Source organism: Symphalangus syndactylus, chromosome 13 (genome assembly GCF_028878055.3).
Source record: "Symphalangus syndactylus isolate Jambi chromosome 13, NHGRI_mSymSyn1-v2.1_pri, whole genome shotgun sequence".
In the NCBI taxonomy this organism is placed as follows: Eukaryota; Metazoa; Chordata; class Mammalia; order Primates; family Hylobatidae; genus Symphalangus; species Symphalangus syndactylus.
In genome coordinates this window covers 121433198-121451025 of record NC_072435.2, presented here as the reverse complement: position 1 = coordinate 121451025, position 17828 = coordinate 121433198, and the positions used below count along the sequence as shown (strand labels likewise).

The following is a 17828-nucleotide window of genomic DNA, read 5'->3' as shown; positions in this document are numbered from 1 at the left end:
TGGGTGTTGTGGAGGAGGTAGGGATGGTTAATGGATACAAAATAATAGAAAGAATAAAACTTAGTATTTAATAGTACAACAGGGTGACTATGATTACAGTCAATAATTTAATGGTACATTTTAAAATAACTAGAAGAGTATAATTGGATTGTTTATAACACAAAGGATAAATGCTTGAGGGGATGGACACCCCATTCTCTCCATGATGTGATTATTACACATCACATGCCTGTATCAAAACATCTCATGTACCCTATAAATATGTACCATAAAAATTAAAAATTAAAAAAATTGTTAAAAAACCCTCAAACCTAGCCCAACTTCTGACTATATTAACAGAAACCCAAATATTATAGGCCTATTGGAAAGAAAGGTATACACAACTCTAATCATAAAAAGGATTCATCTCAGTATCTCCTGAGATGAAATATGTGATACAAAAGGTCCAACTTTAAATGAAAAGTACAAAGCATACCAAAAGCCAAGGCAAAACACACCCCCAGGGAGAAAAAAAATCAATAATTAGAACTAGACTCAGATATGATTCAGTTATTTGGACTATCAGACAGGAAACTTCAAATAATTATGATGAATATGTTAAAGGCTCTAGTAGAAATGATGGTCAACATAAAGGAGAAGATGGGTAATTTCAGAAGAGGTTAAAACAGTAAGAAATAATAAAATGGAAATTCTAGAAATAAAAACGCATAGTAGCAAAGATCTTGATGTCTTGATTAACTCATCAGTAGACCAGGCAGAGCCAAGGAAAGAAGCAGTGAATTTGAAGGTAATCGATAGGAATTACCCCAACTGAAACACAAAGGGAATAAGAGTGACAAAGAAAAGGAAAAGGGCATCCAAGAGCTGTGAGAGGGTCAAATGGTCTAATGTACACGTAATTGGAATCTCAAAAAGAGAGATAAAACAGGGCTCAAAAAAACTAAATAACCAAGATTTTTCCAGAATTACTGGCAGTCACCCAACCACAGATCCAAAGAAGGTCACGTGAAACCAAAGAGGACAATTACAAACAAAACAAACACCTAGACATGTGGTATGCAAACTGCTGAAAACCAAAAGCAAAAAGAAAATCCTGTAGGGAGCCAGAGAAATAAGACATTAGCTACAGAAGAAGATGGATAATAATCACAGCAGACTTCTTGTTGGAAATCAGGCAAGCGATAAGACAATAGGATGGCATCATGAAGATTCCAAAATAAATAACTATTGCCCTAAGGTTCTATACCCAGCCAAAAAAAATCTATCAAAAATGAAGGTGAAATAATTTTTTTAGACAAAAGCTTAAGAGAATTCCTAACTACCTTAGTACAAACACTACGGAGGAAAGCTTGGGAGTCCCTCAAAAACCTAAGAATTGAGCTACCATATGATCCAGCAATCCCACTGCTAGGTATATTCCCAAAGGAAAGGAAATCAGTATATTGAAGAGATATCTGCACTCCCATGTTTGTTGCAGCACTGTTCACAGTAGCCGAGACTTGGAAGCAACCTCAGTGTCCATCAACAGATGAATGGAAACAAACACCTAGGCATGTAATACTTAAACTGGTGAAAACCAAAAGGAATAGATAAGACATATTAAAGAAAGTCCTTCAGGCAGAAAAAAAGAAGGTGTCAGTTGGAAATCTAGATCTACACTTAAGAATGGAATAATTTAAGGAAGAATAAAATTCATTTTTTCAGAGTTATAATTGTTCTGAAAAAATAGCTAATTATCTAAAGCAAAACCAGTAACAATGCATTGTGTGTTAATATTAGTAACAAAAGTAAAAATAAAATATACCAAAATAACACAACCATATTTTACTGGCAAAAGACTTGAAAACTTTCATTAAGGAAGAGGATTTACAGATAGCAAATAAGCACAGAAAAAAATGCATAACAGCAAGAATTATCAGGGAAATACCAATTAAAACCACTAACAGATAACACTACAAACTCATTAGAATGGCAAAAGAAAAATATTTCAATACCATATGTTGTTGAGAGTGTGGAACAGCAACAGGAATTCTCATTCATTTTTGGTAGAAATGAAAAGCTGTACAACTACCTTTGAAAACAGTCTGGCAATTTATTATAAAGTTAAACATTCACTTTACTATATGATCCATTAATCCCACACCTAGGTGAACTGAGAACATGTTTGCACAAACATTTTTATGTGAATGTTTATAGCAGATGTGTTCAGAAGTGTCAAAAATTAGAAACAGCCAGATGTCCTTCAACAGGCAAATAGATAAACAGTGGCAAATCCATACAATGGAATCCTACACAGCAATAAAAAGAAACCCACTATCAATTCACACAATAACATGGATAAACTTTCAATGCATTTTTTAGGGAAAGAGGTCAAATCCGGCCGGGTGCAGTGGCTCACGCCTGTAATCCCAGCACTTGGAGAGGCCGAGGTGGGTGGATCACGAGGTCGGGAGATCGAGACCATCCTGGCTAACACGGTGAAACGCCGTCTCTACTAAAAATAAAAAAAAAATTAGCCAGGTGTGGTGGCGGGCGCCTGTAGTCCCAGCTACTCAGGGAGATGAGGCAGGAGAATGGCGTGAACCCGGGAGGTGGAGCTCGCAGTGAGCCAAGATTGAGCCACTGGACTCCAGCCTAGGCGACAGAGGGAGACTCCATCTCAAAAAAAAAAAAAGAAGTCAAATCCAAAGGACTGCATATTATATTATTCCACTTATGTCCTGTCCTGGAAGAAACCAAACTGTAAGAACACAAAATGAATCAGTGGTTGAGAGAGGTAAGAGTGATGGTAACTAAAAGGGACAGCATAACAGAATTTGGTGAGGGTGTGACAGAACTGTTCTTCGGGTTACCGCGGTAGTGAATATATGACTATGCGTCAAAACCCATAGAACTGCATAGAGTTCTACACAAAAAGCAAATTTTACTCTGTACATATTCATCGAAACATCAACTACGATGTTTGGAGGATCTCACTGAAGCGGGTAGGGGAGAAAGGCACTGACCTAAGTAACTCTGGAAAACATTGTTCTGACCAGATATGGCTGAAGACAAAAAGGACCGCACACAAACACTGGCCTCTAGTAAGATCATGAACACAAGCGCAAGCATCATAAGTAAATTTGAGTAGCAATTTTTGAGTCTACTGTCCATGGTATAGGATGATATGTTTTGAAAGATTATTTTAGAAATGAATATGCAAAGTCAAATAATTATCACAGTGAGCTCGAGGACAATAAGTCCATGAATCTTGGGGCTTGAGGAATCCCCAGTCACCTTTGTATCTTCTCACGCTAAGACCTAACCTGTTAACACTTCTCTGCCCTTACTGGATGGTGATATAAGTCCTTTGAAGACAAGGTTGTTTCCTTATTTGATTTTCTGCACCCCAAGATCATGGATGGGGCCTGGAACATTGTAGACATGCAAGAATGGTGCAGAGTAAATGAGATGAAGTGGGCTGTCCAGGATCATACAGCTGACAACTGGCAGGTCCTGGGAGCCCCTCTCTGCCCCTCACCAGCACTGGAAGTCACTCTCAGCCCCAATTCCAAAAGATCTCCCTAGCTCAGCCCTCCAAGCTCAGATCATGATGCTTTGCACTTGGCTACATTTCTTTTTATTAATTCATCTCACACAGGTCCATCTGGCCTCCATGATTGGACCTTGGCTGGGACGTGCCATTTCTTCATCTCTCTCTGTTGGTTTGCTCAGTGTTCAGCCTGTAACTGACTGAATGTCCAGGCCTCCCAGCCAGTGTGGGCCTTGGGGCAGGGTGGGCAGAATGGGGATCACTGCACTGCTTTCTCTTCCCATCTCATTCAACACACTTCCATCACAGAATCTTAACATCTTGGCACTGAATGAGAACTCAGAGGTCTGATCTGTGCCCACTTAGTGGAGATGTAGCCCAGAGAGGACATCTGTCTTAAAGGTACAGAGTTCACACTGAATGTGAGGTTAAAATTCAGACCTGCCTTGGGGCCAGCTATGTTATGTGGTGGGCTCTGGGCAGGACTCTGGGGACACAAAGTGAATCAGAGAGGCGATGCTCTGCAGGAAGCCCAACTAAGTGAAGGAGACAGACTCATGTGCAAAATATTGTAAAATACAATGATTAGTAGGACAGTAGGATTTGCACAGTGCTTATAAGACGCCAGGACTCAGTGGCTGTGTTCAGCCCAACCCAACTACAAGAAGGGGCTCATACTCATCTTAATTTGAGATTCCCAGGACATCTCTGTTCCAACAGGCCTCAATGACCCCCACAACCTGACCTTATCTCACTCCCTATTAGATGGCACCAGCATAGAGCACAGACAATCTCTGGAATCTGCTTGGTAGGACTCCCCTATGAAGACAACAAAATATTCTTACCCAAGGAGAAAAAGCCCTGTCCAAACCATACGGAACAAGGTTTGATTCTACCTTTATAGTCAGGTATTACCAAAATGTTGCCCCTTATCAAGACTATACAAGCAATGCAGGCCCAAGATTATGATTTGACTACAAAGTTTAGCGTATGTTTATCTGTAGGATGTTTTCATTTTGGCATTTATTTCATGGTATAGGGAGATTTAAAAAGCACCACCAACATTTGCAAGCCTAGGAAAACATCTAAGCACTTCTTATTCATCAAACGGTGCTGGAGAAGGGATTGGGGGTTGATGATCTGGTGAAACCCCAGCATGTCATGCTGCCCAGCCCCAGTTCTGACTGCACTCCCTGGAACCTACTGGAGAAAAGTGCTGTTAATTAGGTGCCATTGGCACAGGTGCTCAAGCCACAAGCTTAGGTGTTGAGGGTCTGCACATAAATTAGTCAAAGAAAAGATAAACATTTTGGCAGGATAAGCATATTCTCAGGGGAGAAAGAGAGAATTGCAGAGCTTGTGTTTTCTAAACTTGTTTTGAAATTATAAAAATTTATTTTAGAAAAGAAATGTTTATAAAATGAATGCTGTGAATTGTGAACTCAAGGTATAAAACTTGTTAGCTGAGCATTTTTGTCTCTGAGACTTTGAGAAAAGGGAAAAGTAAATACAAATGATGTCCTCCCCACCACTTGCTCCAGAATGAGAGCAGGAAAAAGGTTTCTAGAAAGGCCCAAACTGAAAAGACATGGCAGAGGTTAAGATCTGTTCAGTGCTGCCAAGAGAAGGCTGGACACCCAAACTCACGCTCAAAGTGGAGATTTCCAGAGAGACACCCAGCAAATAAGAACAGTCAGGCTGAGCGAGTCACTGAGGAAGGCTTGATGTGAAAGCATGGCCTCCACGCAGTCTGTAGGATCTACACCTTTCTTGACTGTGAGTCCTTTCCAGCACAGGAAAGGCTGGTTGGAATCCTGGCTATGAAAGTTCTAGTTCTGTGTGGCCTCAGACCTGGCTCCCATGGTGACTTATTGTGATTCCTACTTTAAAAGACTCTGCTTTGTGAAACCCTCGATTTACATTAGCAATAAATTAAGATAATCACATCTAACATACTATTCTAGTGTAACTTATCTAATGCAGCTAATCTTATCTAACATATTTCTAATAGAATTCAGTTTAAACATGTAATTAAGCCATATTTTTCAGCACAATTGGCCTGGGATGGAGCTTTAAGGAGGTGCTGTTGGGAGCTAACTCAACAACCAAATCCCTGTCAAGAACAGGAAGGTGACCTAAATGAGCAAGGTGGGTCTGCTGTGAATGACAGGGACATGGGACTACAGAGAGCACACCCCAAGCCCTACTGAAAGGGACCTCAGCTGAGCCCACTGCTGCCATATGGGAATGCAAGGACTGTGTTCAGAGAGCTTCTGATTTTTCCAGAGAAATGGGAAATCTAGATTCTTAGTGATACAATATTGGCATCTAAAGTTATGTATAGTTTTAAAGTACTTTTCTAGACAAATAGAGCATGTCTTTGGGATATATTTGTCTCAAGGCCTATCATTTTATGATCACATCACCCTGATACATATAGTATGATGCCAGAGGAAAGGTAGGAAAGTATATCACACTTCATGCTCTCCATTCCTTATTAAAAACTTTTGCCGGTTCCCCACAGAGTCTACCAGAAATAGGAAATAGGTTCATCTTGCTGGCCAATGTAAATCAATTCATAGTTGTTACTCAAGGGAGTTCTGCTTGAGAAGGAATCTGGGCCCCAGCATGAAGGAGTGCTGGGATTGATTAATGATGTCTACTATGGCCACATGCTAGGGAGCAGTGTCTTACCACATGCATGTCTTATATTTGCCACTGTGATCCATAAATTTGGTCCACATACCTTAGCAGAGTTTTGATGGTCTTCAAATCTCCATCTTTCTAACCTCATGCCCTACTCCCATCCTCCCACCAACATGCACCTAACACTCAAACTCCCCCTTCCCTCTACTCAAAGAGATCATCATTCCTTACATTCACCTTGCTTTTATAATTCTTGCTCTTATGTTCTTCTCTGTCTGAAATGCCCTCATCATTCTTGTTTGCCTCCTATGCACCCCTCAAGACACAGCTCGAACATCACCTTCTCCATAAAGTCTTCCCTGTCTCTCCAATCATAACACTTGTGTGCCCCCATTTTACTTTTACATTTTACCCATGTTTACAGGAGGATTTACAAATGTGACCCATTCAAGGTCATAAATCAGGTCTTAATTATCTATGGGTCTCTGGCATACCTGGCACCACAACGGACTCAAAATGTATTTATGGATTAATGGAATTTATTTATTAATGGTGATTTAACTTCTTATGAGGTTTGAATCAATGGCATATCTTGGTCCAAGTCTCCCGAAGTTCAATTGTCTGTGTGATATGGTTTGGCTGTGTCCCCAGCCAAATCTCATCTTGAATTGTAGTTCCCATAATCCCCACGTGTCATTGGAAGGACTCCCATAATCCCATGTCACGGGAGGCAATGGAATCACTGGGGCAGTTACTCCCATGCTGCTATTCTTGTGACAGTAAGTGAGTTCTCACAAGATCTGATGGTTTTATAAGGGGCTTTTTCCCTTTTTGCTTGGCACTTCTCCTTCCTGCTGCCATGTGAAGAAGGATTTGTTTGCTTCCCCTTCTACCATTATTGTAAGTTTCCTGAGGCCTCCCAAGCCATGATGAACTGTGTGTCAATTAAAACTCTTTCCTTTATAAATTACCCAGTCTCAGGTATATATGTATTAGCAGTGTGAGAACAGACTATTACAGTGTGGGACTCTCATAGCTTTTGTCATGTCTTCAGATCTTAAACTAGTTTGTTTTATCACTGGAGAAAGACAGCACATTAAGCTGATTTGAAGTGATAATATGGGATATTTTATTGGTGATCTATAACATCTGATTTCTCCATCCTTCCATTAACTTGTGGAAGGAGGCTCACTTGCTAAATACTTATAATTTTCATAGGCATGACTGGCCACTGTCCTTCAAATTCACACAGTTTGGGAAAGGCCAGTTCAGCTCTGCCTACTCAGCTTTGTCCCAAACAAGAATATATCTGTAATTCTTTGTGATAATGACATTATTTTCTAAAGTACATTAAAATAAATGTATAGATATTAAAAATCTTGAAAGGTATGTCTATGTGCCACCAAGCCTCATTTGATACACCCCCAGTGGCACATGTGCTGTGTTTGAAGAAATGCTGAAGTAAGAGATGTATTTCCTGAAAGCACACAGTAGGCACAATTGAAAGGCTCTGCTGACACATCGCAAGTATGATTTATAAATCTCATTTGAAGATGCCATTAAGATACCCATCTTATTGATGACTAAACAGAAGTCCCAGAATGACAGCACTCCTACTCACTCAAGATCAATATTATAACTCAGTTGAAGAGTCTGATGCTCAATTGTCTTCCCTAAATCACTGTTGGCAACTCCTCATACAGAGGGTGCTTGTTTCAAAACAGATTTATGGCCACAGGAGCCTCCCTTTCCTTTCACAAAATGGGATGAGTCACCTGACTCTCTCTTGTCTTGCAGGAAGATGCAATGCTTATAATATTCTAATAATTGTGTATTTTTAAGGACATGGATCCCTCTGTCCAGCAGCCTGTGGTCAGGCTCTTCAGAATAGACTATAAATCCTGTCTGCCACAGAGACCACATGCCCAGTTAAATGCCACAGCAGGGCCTGGTGTGGTGGCTCATGCCTGTAATCCCAGCACTTTGGAAGGCTAAGGTGGGTGGATCACCTGAGGTCAGGAGTTCAAGACCAGCAGGGCTAACATGGTGAAACCCTGTCTCTACTGAAAGTATAAAAATTAGCCAGGCATGGTGGCGAACATCTGTAATCCCTGTTACTTGGGAGGCTGAGGCAGGAGAATTGCTTGAACCCGGGAGACAGAAGTTGCAATGAGCCAAGATCGTGTCACTGCATGCCAGCCTGGGTGACAGAGTGAGACTCTGTCTCAACAAATAAATAAATAAATATAAATAAATGCTACAGCAGGCAGGTGGTCCAGGGCACTTTGAAGGCCCAGAATAGCCTGCAGAACACAGATGAGCAGAGCTTCTTGGGAAGCCAGGTGCTGACTCTTTGCCTGGATTTTTGTGTACAGAGATTCTGAGTGCTGATCCAAGTGCTGCTCCCTTTATCCAGCAAGTACACATTTAGCTGTTTCAAAAACAGCCAGAAGAAAATCATTGGGGCAACATAAACATAGCCATTTGATACCTTTGCAGAGATAACTCAATCAAAAACTCACTTCCCACTGCCTCTACCACTACCAAATTTTCAAGGTCAGTCAGGGGCAGAATGCTTGCTGCCTAGCACTGCACTTCCAACTGTCTTACTTCCTTATATATTTCAGTAATCCCAGAAATTACCAAAAATTTAAAAATAATAACTAATATTGATAAATTTGACAGTTTAGGGTACTTCAAGTATGTTACTTCATTGGTTACCAAACTGGAGTCAATTGCATACTACCTTTAAGATTTGTATGATATTTACATACCACCTATAACATTATTAACATAACATTCTGAAGTGCTGACTTTAGAGATGACTTGGCTCCATAAGGACCTTTGTGGACCCACTCTCCACCAAAACAATCATAACTAGAGAAAATTTGTATTCTTTAAAAAAAAAAAAAAACATTTAAAGGATACTGGTTTAACCATTTAAATGGAAACCATCCTAAGGGCAGACATCAAATAAGGAGTCATCGATTTAAGAAAATCTCTGAAATCTCAGAAAGAAGAGCAAGTGGTACATGAGCCAGAACCCACTTCCTTCTTCCACACTACTCAGCTAAGAATAACAGAATCTCTATTTCAGACAGATGTGGTCAAAGATGGGGCTCTTACTACCCCCATACGCCAGGTATAGCTATGTTATTTCCCAAGGAGAGGCAGGCTACCAACATTCCTCATCTCCACTCTAGCTCCACGTGGCAGAGTCTAAATACCAGGTCAGTGTGACTGAGCGAGAACAGGCTCCCTTCCTCCACCCAGCCCTACTTGCAGGTCAGATGCCCCACTCCATGCATGGCAAGCTGAGACTACTACGGCCAAATCACCCTCACCTCAGCTCACTCACAGGCCATAAGTTCCAACTTGGGAGAGGCAGGCTGAGAATACCAGAGGCTACTGTCCCCAGCCAGCACCCTGCTTTTAAAATAAAGGTGTCACCCAGAGAAAAGTGGACAACTGCACCTGATGTCTCAGATATTTAAGAAGGAAGAGGGGCAGGTCATAAGAACAAAGAGCTCCCAAGCTCTCCCTAAAGGAACTCAGTCTTTATGGGCCAGAGTGTAGGGAAGTTCAAACCTAAGGGTATTCTCAAAAATAATGCAGATTTTTTTTTTTTTTTTTGTAGTAAGCAATTAAAAGGGGACTGGCAGCTGCAGGTGAGCAACTATTAATATATAAACTCAAAGTCAGTTTCCCAGAAAGAATCAGATAAAGAGCTCTCCTGGGGTCTGGACAAACGTCAGAGACACCTCAAACACTACCCCTCAAAGGGGCCTGAATTTAATGTATCAGACTGTGGAACAACTTATGCCCCGGGGCATTATTAGAAACAACAGAGTGATAAGCTGGAAAGTAGTGGAGCCTAACACCTTGGTATGATACCAACAGAAATGAACAATTTAACAGAAATATCATGTAAGAGGCAGTGAAGGCCGGGCATGGTGGCTCACGCCTGTAATCCCAGCACTTTGGGAGGCCGAGGGGGGGGCAGATCACCTGAGGTCAGGAGTTTGAGACCAGCCTGACCAACATGGAGAAACCCCGTCTCTACTAAAAATACAAAATTAGCCGAGTGTGGTGGCGCATGCTTGTAATCCCAGCTACTCGGGAGGCTGAGGCAGGAGAATTGCTTGAACCCGGGAGGTGGAGGTTGTGGTGAGCCGAGATGGCACCACTGCACTCCAGCCTGGGCAATAAGAGTGAAATTCCGTCTCAAAAAAAAAAAAAAAAAAAAGGCAGTGAAAGAGCCCTACTAAAATCACTGTCATAGCAGGGTGACTATCAGCATGCCCAAGGATGTGCCTTCTGAGAAGTGACATAAGGTGCTCACACTGGAAGGGAAATAGACTTTAATTAAATTTATCAGTCAGGTTGCTAAACGAACAAATAAGCAAACAACAAAAAGCCATGGGCATAGAGATCAGTACCCAGAGTGGTAAAAGCTTTCAAAAACAATAAAAAATCACAAACATGAAAAGAAATGGTGTCTTAGTCAGCTTGGTCTGTTACAACAAAATACCATAGACTGGGTGGTTTAAACAACAGAAATTTATTTCTCATGGCTCGGGAAGATGGGAAGTCTATGATAAAGATGCTAGCCGACTTGGTTATTAGTGGACGCCCACTTTCTGGCTTGTAGACAGCAGCTCTCTCACTGTGTGCTCACATGGCCATCCCTAATGCACATGGAGAAAAGATGTCTGTGTCTTTCTCTTCTTATAAGGGCCCTAATCCCATCACAGAGTCCCATCCTCATGACTAATCTCAACTTAACTACCTCCCAAAGGCCCCATCTCCAAAAACCATCACGTTGGTCATTAGGGCTGCAACACATGAATTGGGTGGGGGGACACAAAATTAAGTTCATAACAGAAAAGTGTTACCCACTGAAGGAAACTAAATATTTCATTCTTAAAATATATTTCGATATATCTTTAGATGGCTGTTCAGAGGACCTGAAAACAGAAGTAGCTTTGCAAAGCTGTCTTTTGTGGAGCAGATTTGCATCTGTAGATACTCTGCATTGATATGGCTAAGCTTTCTCCGAGGACCCTCCCTTGTGCAGATCAGGAAATAAGCCTGACAACTTTAGAGGCCTGAAAGAAACATTTACTATCTCTTCTCTGAGGGCTGCTCCTTGTGGGGTTTCAGCTACATGGCAAGACCACCTTTGCCAGCCAGGCTTCCTCTTCTGCCTCTCCTATAACGTCTTTTGCCATGGTCCAAGCCTCCATTCTTTCTGTAACCTTGAGATGGTATAAAAGTATCATATATACCATGGAATACTATGCAGCCATAAAAAATAATGAGTTCATGTCCTTTGTAGGGACATGGATGAAGCTGGAAACCATCATTCTCAGCAAACTATCGCAAGGACAAAAACCCAAACACCGCATGTTCTCACTCATAGGTGGGAATTGAACAATGAGAACATGCGGACACAGGAAGGGGAACTTCACACACCGGGGCCAGTTGTGCGGTTGGGGGAGGGGGGAGGGATAGCATTAGGAGATATACCTAATGTTAAATGACAAGTTAATGGGTGCAGCACACCAACATGGCACATATATACATATGTAACAAACCTGCACGTTGTGCACATGTACCCTAAAACTTAAAGTATAATGAAAAAAAACTGTCAACCATTAAGCTATTTCTTTGAATTCTTTGTATGACTTTTTTGCACATTAATAAATGTGTATGACTCTTCTCCTATTAATCTGCCTTTTGTCAGTTGATTTTTCAGCAAGTCTTCAGAAGGCAAAGCGGAAGTTTAGCCTTGGCCCCTACACCACTCACAGTGGTAAAAAAACAAAACAGTTACCAGATACTGCCTATGAGAGGGCACAGATGTTCAACTTGACAAAGATTTGAAAGCAGCCATTATAAATATTTTTAAACAATGTAGAAATATCTTTAAAGACATAAATATGTTCAGAATTAGCATAAAGAAGCAAAAGAAGGCACTATGACAATGTATCAATAAATAGACAATATCAGAAAAAGAAATTTTAAAAAACACCAAATGAAAATTGCAGAGTTGAAAAGCAGAAAAATTTAAATGAAAAATTTGCTAGATTCGCTCAAAATAGATTTGAGGTGGAAGAAGAAATAAGCAGCAACATTGAGGACAGACTGATAGAGATTATGCAATCCAAGGAACAAAGGAGAAAAAAGAATCAATAAAAGTGAACAGAGCTTAAGAGAAATGTGGTCATCATTAAGCATCCAGATAGATAGATAGATAGATAGATAGATAGATAGATAGATAGATAGATACATACATACATACATAGATACATAGATATAGATAGATACATAGATACATAGATACATAGATATAGATAGATAGATACATACATACATACATAGATATAGATAGATAGATAGATAGATAGATAGATAGATAGATATCATATATATATCTATATATGAATGATGAGCATTCTAGGAAGAGTAGAAAGAGAAAGAAGTAGAAAAAATATTTGAAGAAATAATGATTGAAAACATTCCCAAATTTAATAAAAATTTTAGTCTACACATCAAAGAAGTTTAGACTTCAAGTAGAATAGAGACAAAGAGGTTCACACTCAGACACATCACAGTAAAAATTATGAAAGACAAAGACACAGAGAAAATACTTAAAACAGCAAAAGAAAAATGACTCATCTTGTATAAGAGAAACTCAATAAAATTAACAGCTGACTTCTCATCAGAAATAATAAAACCTGAGGACATCAGGATAACATTCAAAAGGCTCAAAAAGTAAACTGTCAACCAAGAATCCTACAACTAGCAAAACTATCTTTCAAAAATGAGGGGAAATTAATATATTCTTGATAAACAGAAACTAAGAGAAAGAGGTGCTAGCAGCCCCACCTTACAAGAAATGGTAAAGGAGGTTCTTCAGACTGAAAGCAAGTTACCTAGACAGTATTCTGCATCCACATTTTTTAAAAAGTGTATATCCAGTACTGGGATTGCTGGGTCTAATGGTAGCTCTGTTTTAAGTTCTTTCAGAAAATTTCAGACTGCTTTCCACAGGGGCTGGACTAATTTACATTCCCACTAAAAGTGTTCTCTTTTTTCTACAGCTTTGCCAGCATTTGTTGTTTTTCAAATTTTTAATACATAATTCTACCAAAAAGACACATGAACTCATATGTTCAATGCTGTACTGTTCACAATAGCGAAGACATGGAATCTACCCAGGTGCCCATCAGTGGTAGACAGGATAAAGAAATGTGGGATACATACACCATGGAGTACTATGCAGCCATAAGAAAAAGAATGAAATCATGTCCTTTGCAGCAACATGGATGGAGCTGGAGGCCATAATCCTAAGCAAATTAACACAAGAACTGAAAAGTAAACACTGCATGTTCTCACTTATAAGTGGGAACTAAACATTGAGCACACGTGGACATAAGTAAGAGAACAGACACTGTGGACTACTATAGAGTAGAGGGTGGGAGGATGGGTTAAAAAACTATCAGGCACTATTCTCACTACCTGGGTGACAGGATCCATACTCCATATCTCAGCACCATGAAATATTCCCATGTAAAAAATATGCACATGTACCCACATTTCTAAAATAAATGTTGAAATTAGAAGAGTACCAGTAAAAGCAATTACATAATTATAAGAGACCGTATAAAAGTATATTTCTGTTTCTTCCTTTCTTAACTGCTTTAAAAGCAATAATATAAAACAGTATTATTGTTGGGCCAATAACATGAATAAATGTAATATATTTAACAATAACAGCAAAAAGAATGTAGGTGGGAGTAAAACTGTATGAGAGTAAGAAAATGACATCAAATGGAAACTTTGATTCACAGAATCAAATAAAATGAGCAAGCCAGAAATGGTACATGAGGAAGTTAATAAACAAACTATATAAATATGTACTTGCTCTACCTCTTCTCTATGCTTCTGAGACATAACATTATATAAAGTCTAATTATAATAATGCATTGTCTTTATAACATATCGACATGTAATATCTATAACAAATATAGCACAAAAAGGGGTAAGAGGAACGAGTTATATAAAATTAATGCTTCTGTATCTCGCTGGAATTAAGTTATAAAATCTGAAGTTTATCTGATAAGATATATGGTAAACCCCTTAACAACTATTAAGAAAATAACTCAAAAATAGTGAAGATATCATTAAAGAAACTAAAATGTTACACTAGAAAATTTAAGTGATATGAGACATGTAGAAAACAGAGTAAAGTAGAAAATGTAAATTCAAACATAGCAATAATAACATTCATGTTAACTAATTTAACAATTCAACAAATAGGCAGATTAACAGACTGGATTAAAATGGAAGATCCAACTATGTTGTCTACAGGAGAAATATTTTGAATTCAAAGAAAAATTCAATTGCGGATATCCCATTTACTCTGATGTGATTACTACACACGTATGCCCATATCAAAGTATCTCATGTACCCCATAAACACCCACTATATACCCACAAAAATTAAAAATTAAAAAATATATTTTTAAAGATAAATTAGATTGAAAGGAAAAGGATAGAGGGACATGTATCATCCAGACAGCAACCATAAGAAAGCCAGAGTGGCTATACAAACATAAGATGGATTTTTAATGTTACTAGACAACAGTATATATATATATATATATATATATATGTATATATACACACACACACACACACACTTCAAAACATCATGTTGTACAAAATAAATACACACAATTGTATTGGTCATTTTTTTATTTTTATTTTATTATTTATTTATTTTTGATATGGAGTCTTGATCTGGTGCCCAGGCTGGAGTGCAGTGGCAAGCAATCTCAGCTCACTGCAACCTCCACCTCCCAGGTTCAAGCGATTCTCCTGCCTTAGCCTCCTGAGTAGGTGGGATTACAGGCATGCACCACCACGCCTAGCTAATTTTTGTATTTTTAGTAGATGCAGGGTTTCACCAAGTTGGTCAGGCTCGTCTCAAACTCCTAACCTTGTGATCCACCTGCCATGGCCTCCCAAAGTGCTGGGATTACAGGCGTGAGCCACCGTGCCTGGCCTTATTGGTCATTTTTTTAAAAATTAAAATCAAAAGGGACATTTTTTAATGATAAAGTGGTCAATATATTAGGAAGAAATAACAATTACAAATATACAGCCCCAAATCTCTGAAGCAAAAATGGACAGAACGGAGAGAATAAATAGAAAATTCAACAATACTAGTGGGAGTCTTAAATTCCCAACTTTCATGATGAGTAGGACAACTAGAAAGAAGATCAACATGGAAATAGAAGACTCAAACCACATTATAAACCAATTTGACCTAACATATCTATAAAATACTCCACAAAACAACAACAAAATACATATTCTTCTTAAGTGCACAAGGAAAATGCTCCATTATAGACCATATTCTAGGCCATAAATCAAGCCACAGTTAATTTAAATGAATTAAAATCATACAAATAATGTTGTCAGATCATAATAGACAAATCAGAAATTTAGAAAATGTAAATAAACTTAAGAAATTAACAAATATTTTGAAATAAATACACTGCTAAATAACCAGTCAGCCAATAAATAACAAAGGAAATTAGAAAACATTATGAGGTTAATGAAAATGAAGACACAATACACCAAAATTATGGGATGTAGCTAATATAGTGTTTAGATGGAAACAGTAGGAATATAAGTAGTTAATGCTTATATAAAAATATAAGTTCTCAAATTAATAACCTAATGCTCCACCTTAAGAGAGTGGAAAAGAAAATCAAACGAAACCTAAAGCATCATCAGAAAGGATAAAATAAACATTAGAGCTGAATTAATGAAATATATCATAGAAAAAAATAGAGAAAAAGTCAGCAAAACCAAAAATTGATTTTTTAAAAATATCAACAAAATTGATAAACCTTTACCTGGACTCACCAAGGAAAAGGGAGAAAAAAACCCAAGTAGTTATAAAAGTCAGTAATGAAAGAAGGGACATTCCGACTAACATTACAGAAATAAAAACGAGTTGTAGATAAATGTTATGAGTACTTGTGTGCAAACAGATTGCGTAACCCAAGAGGAAATGGTCAAATCCCTAAAAAGACAAATAAAAATTGGTGAAACTGACTGAGAAAGAAATACAAAGTCTGAATAGATCTATGACAAGTAAACAGATTAGATAATTAGTCAAAAATAAGAAGAAAAACCTACAAAGAAAAGCCAAGGTCTAGATATCTTCACTAGTAAATTCCACAAAATATTTAAAGAAGAATTAACACCAACCCTTGACAAACTCTTCCAAATAATAACAGAGGAGGGAAATCTTCCTGGATCATTCTGTAAGGCCAATTTTATCCTGGCATCAAAACCAAAGAAGTCATATAAAAGGAAAATTCCAGATCTGTATATCCTATGAATATTTTCTTCAAGAAAATAATAGAAAACCAATCCAACAATATATAGCTTCATATATTTATTTTTTTTTACCATTTGTTGAAAAGGCAATTCTTTCCTCCCATTGCATTGCCATTGGTTTATATAATAAAACCAATAATGGTTAAATAAAACATATATACACACACACACACACACACACACAGAGAGAGAGAGAGAGAGAGAGAGATTGAGAGAAAGAGATTTTACACCATAACCTAATGAGGTTTATCCCAGTATCCCAGGAATGTAGGGTTAGTTTGACATCAGAAAATCAATTAGCAAAATGAGCATATCAACAAAGAACAAAAACACATGATCAACTCAATGGACACAGAAAAAGCACATGACAAAATATACAACCAGTCCATGTTAAAAACTATCAACAAACTAGGAATAGAAGAGAAACTCCTCATTCTGATAAAGGGCATCTACCAAAGCCCACAGCTAACATCAAGCTTAACAGTGAAAGTTTGTCACTAACGACGATCTTATGCCACCATAAGATTAGCAAGAAGATAGGACATCTTCTCTCACCACTTCTATTCAACATTGCATAGGAAGTTCTAGCCAAGAAAATTAGGGAAGAAAATGAAATAAAAGGTACCTAGATTGGAAAGGAAAAAGTGAATTATCTCTCACTACATATGACATGCTATTATATATAGAGAAAATCCTACGGAATCCACTAATAACCATTAGAACCAATGAACAAATTCAGCAAGCATGCAAGATACAAGATCAATATACAAATATAAATAGTATTTCTATAGAATAGCAATGAGAGTTAGAAAATTAAATTAAGAAAATAATTGCATTTACGAAAGCATGAAAAGAGAAAAAAATACTTAGGAATGAACTAAGAAAGAGGTACAAAACGTGCTCTTATAACCAAACCATTGTTGAAATAAATGAAAGACCTAAGCAAATGAAAACACACCTCAGAATCAAGGTTCAAAAGATCCAATTTTTTTTTTTTTTTTTTGAGAGAGTCTCACTCTGTAGCCCAGGCTGGAGTGCAGTGGCGCATCTCCGCTCACTGCAAGCTCCACCTCCCGGGTTCACGCCATTCTCCTGCCTCAGCCTCCCGAGTAGCTGGGACTACAGGTGCCCGCCACCAGGCCCGGCTAATTTTTGGCATTTTTAGTGGAGACGGGGTTTCACCGTGTTAGCCAGGATGGTCTCGATCTCCTGACCTCGTGATCCGCCC

General features: G+C 38.5%; 1 protein-coding gene across 5 annotated transcripts in view; it reads right to left on the bottom strand.

The window, feature by feature from the left end:
- Positions 1 to 17828, bottom strand: part of TMEM132B (transmembrane protein 132B) — a 529452-nt gene that overhangs the window by 40687 nt on the left and 470937 nt on the right. Inside the window, exon 1 of one of the 5 annotated variants that reach the window (XM_055239064.2) lies at positions 5180 to 5345. The exons of the other annotated variants lie outside the window; for them this stretch is intronic. The gene's annotated coding sequence lies outside the window, so the exon portion shown is untranslated. Of the gene's footprint in view, positions 1 to 5179; positions 5346 to 17828 lie in introns of those variants that run through there. 5 annotated transcript variants of the gene reach the window in all.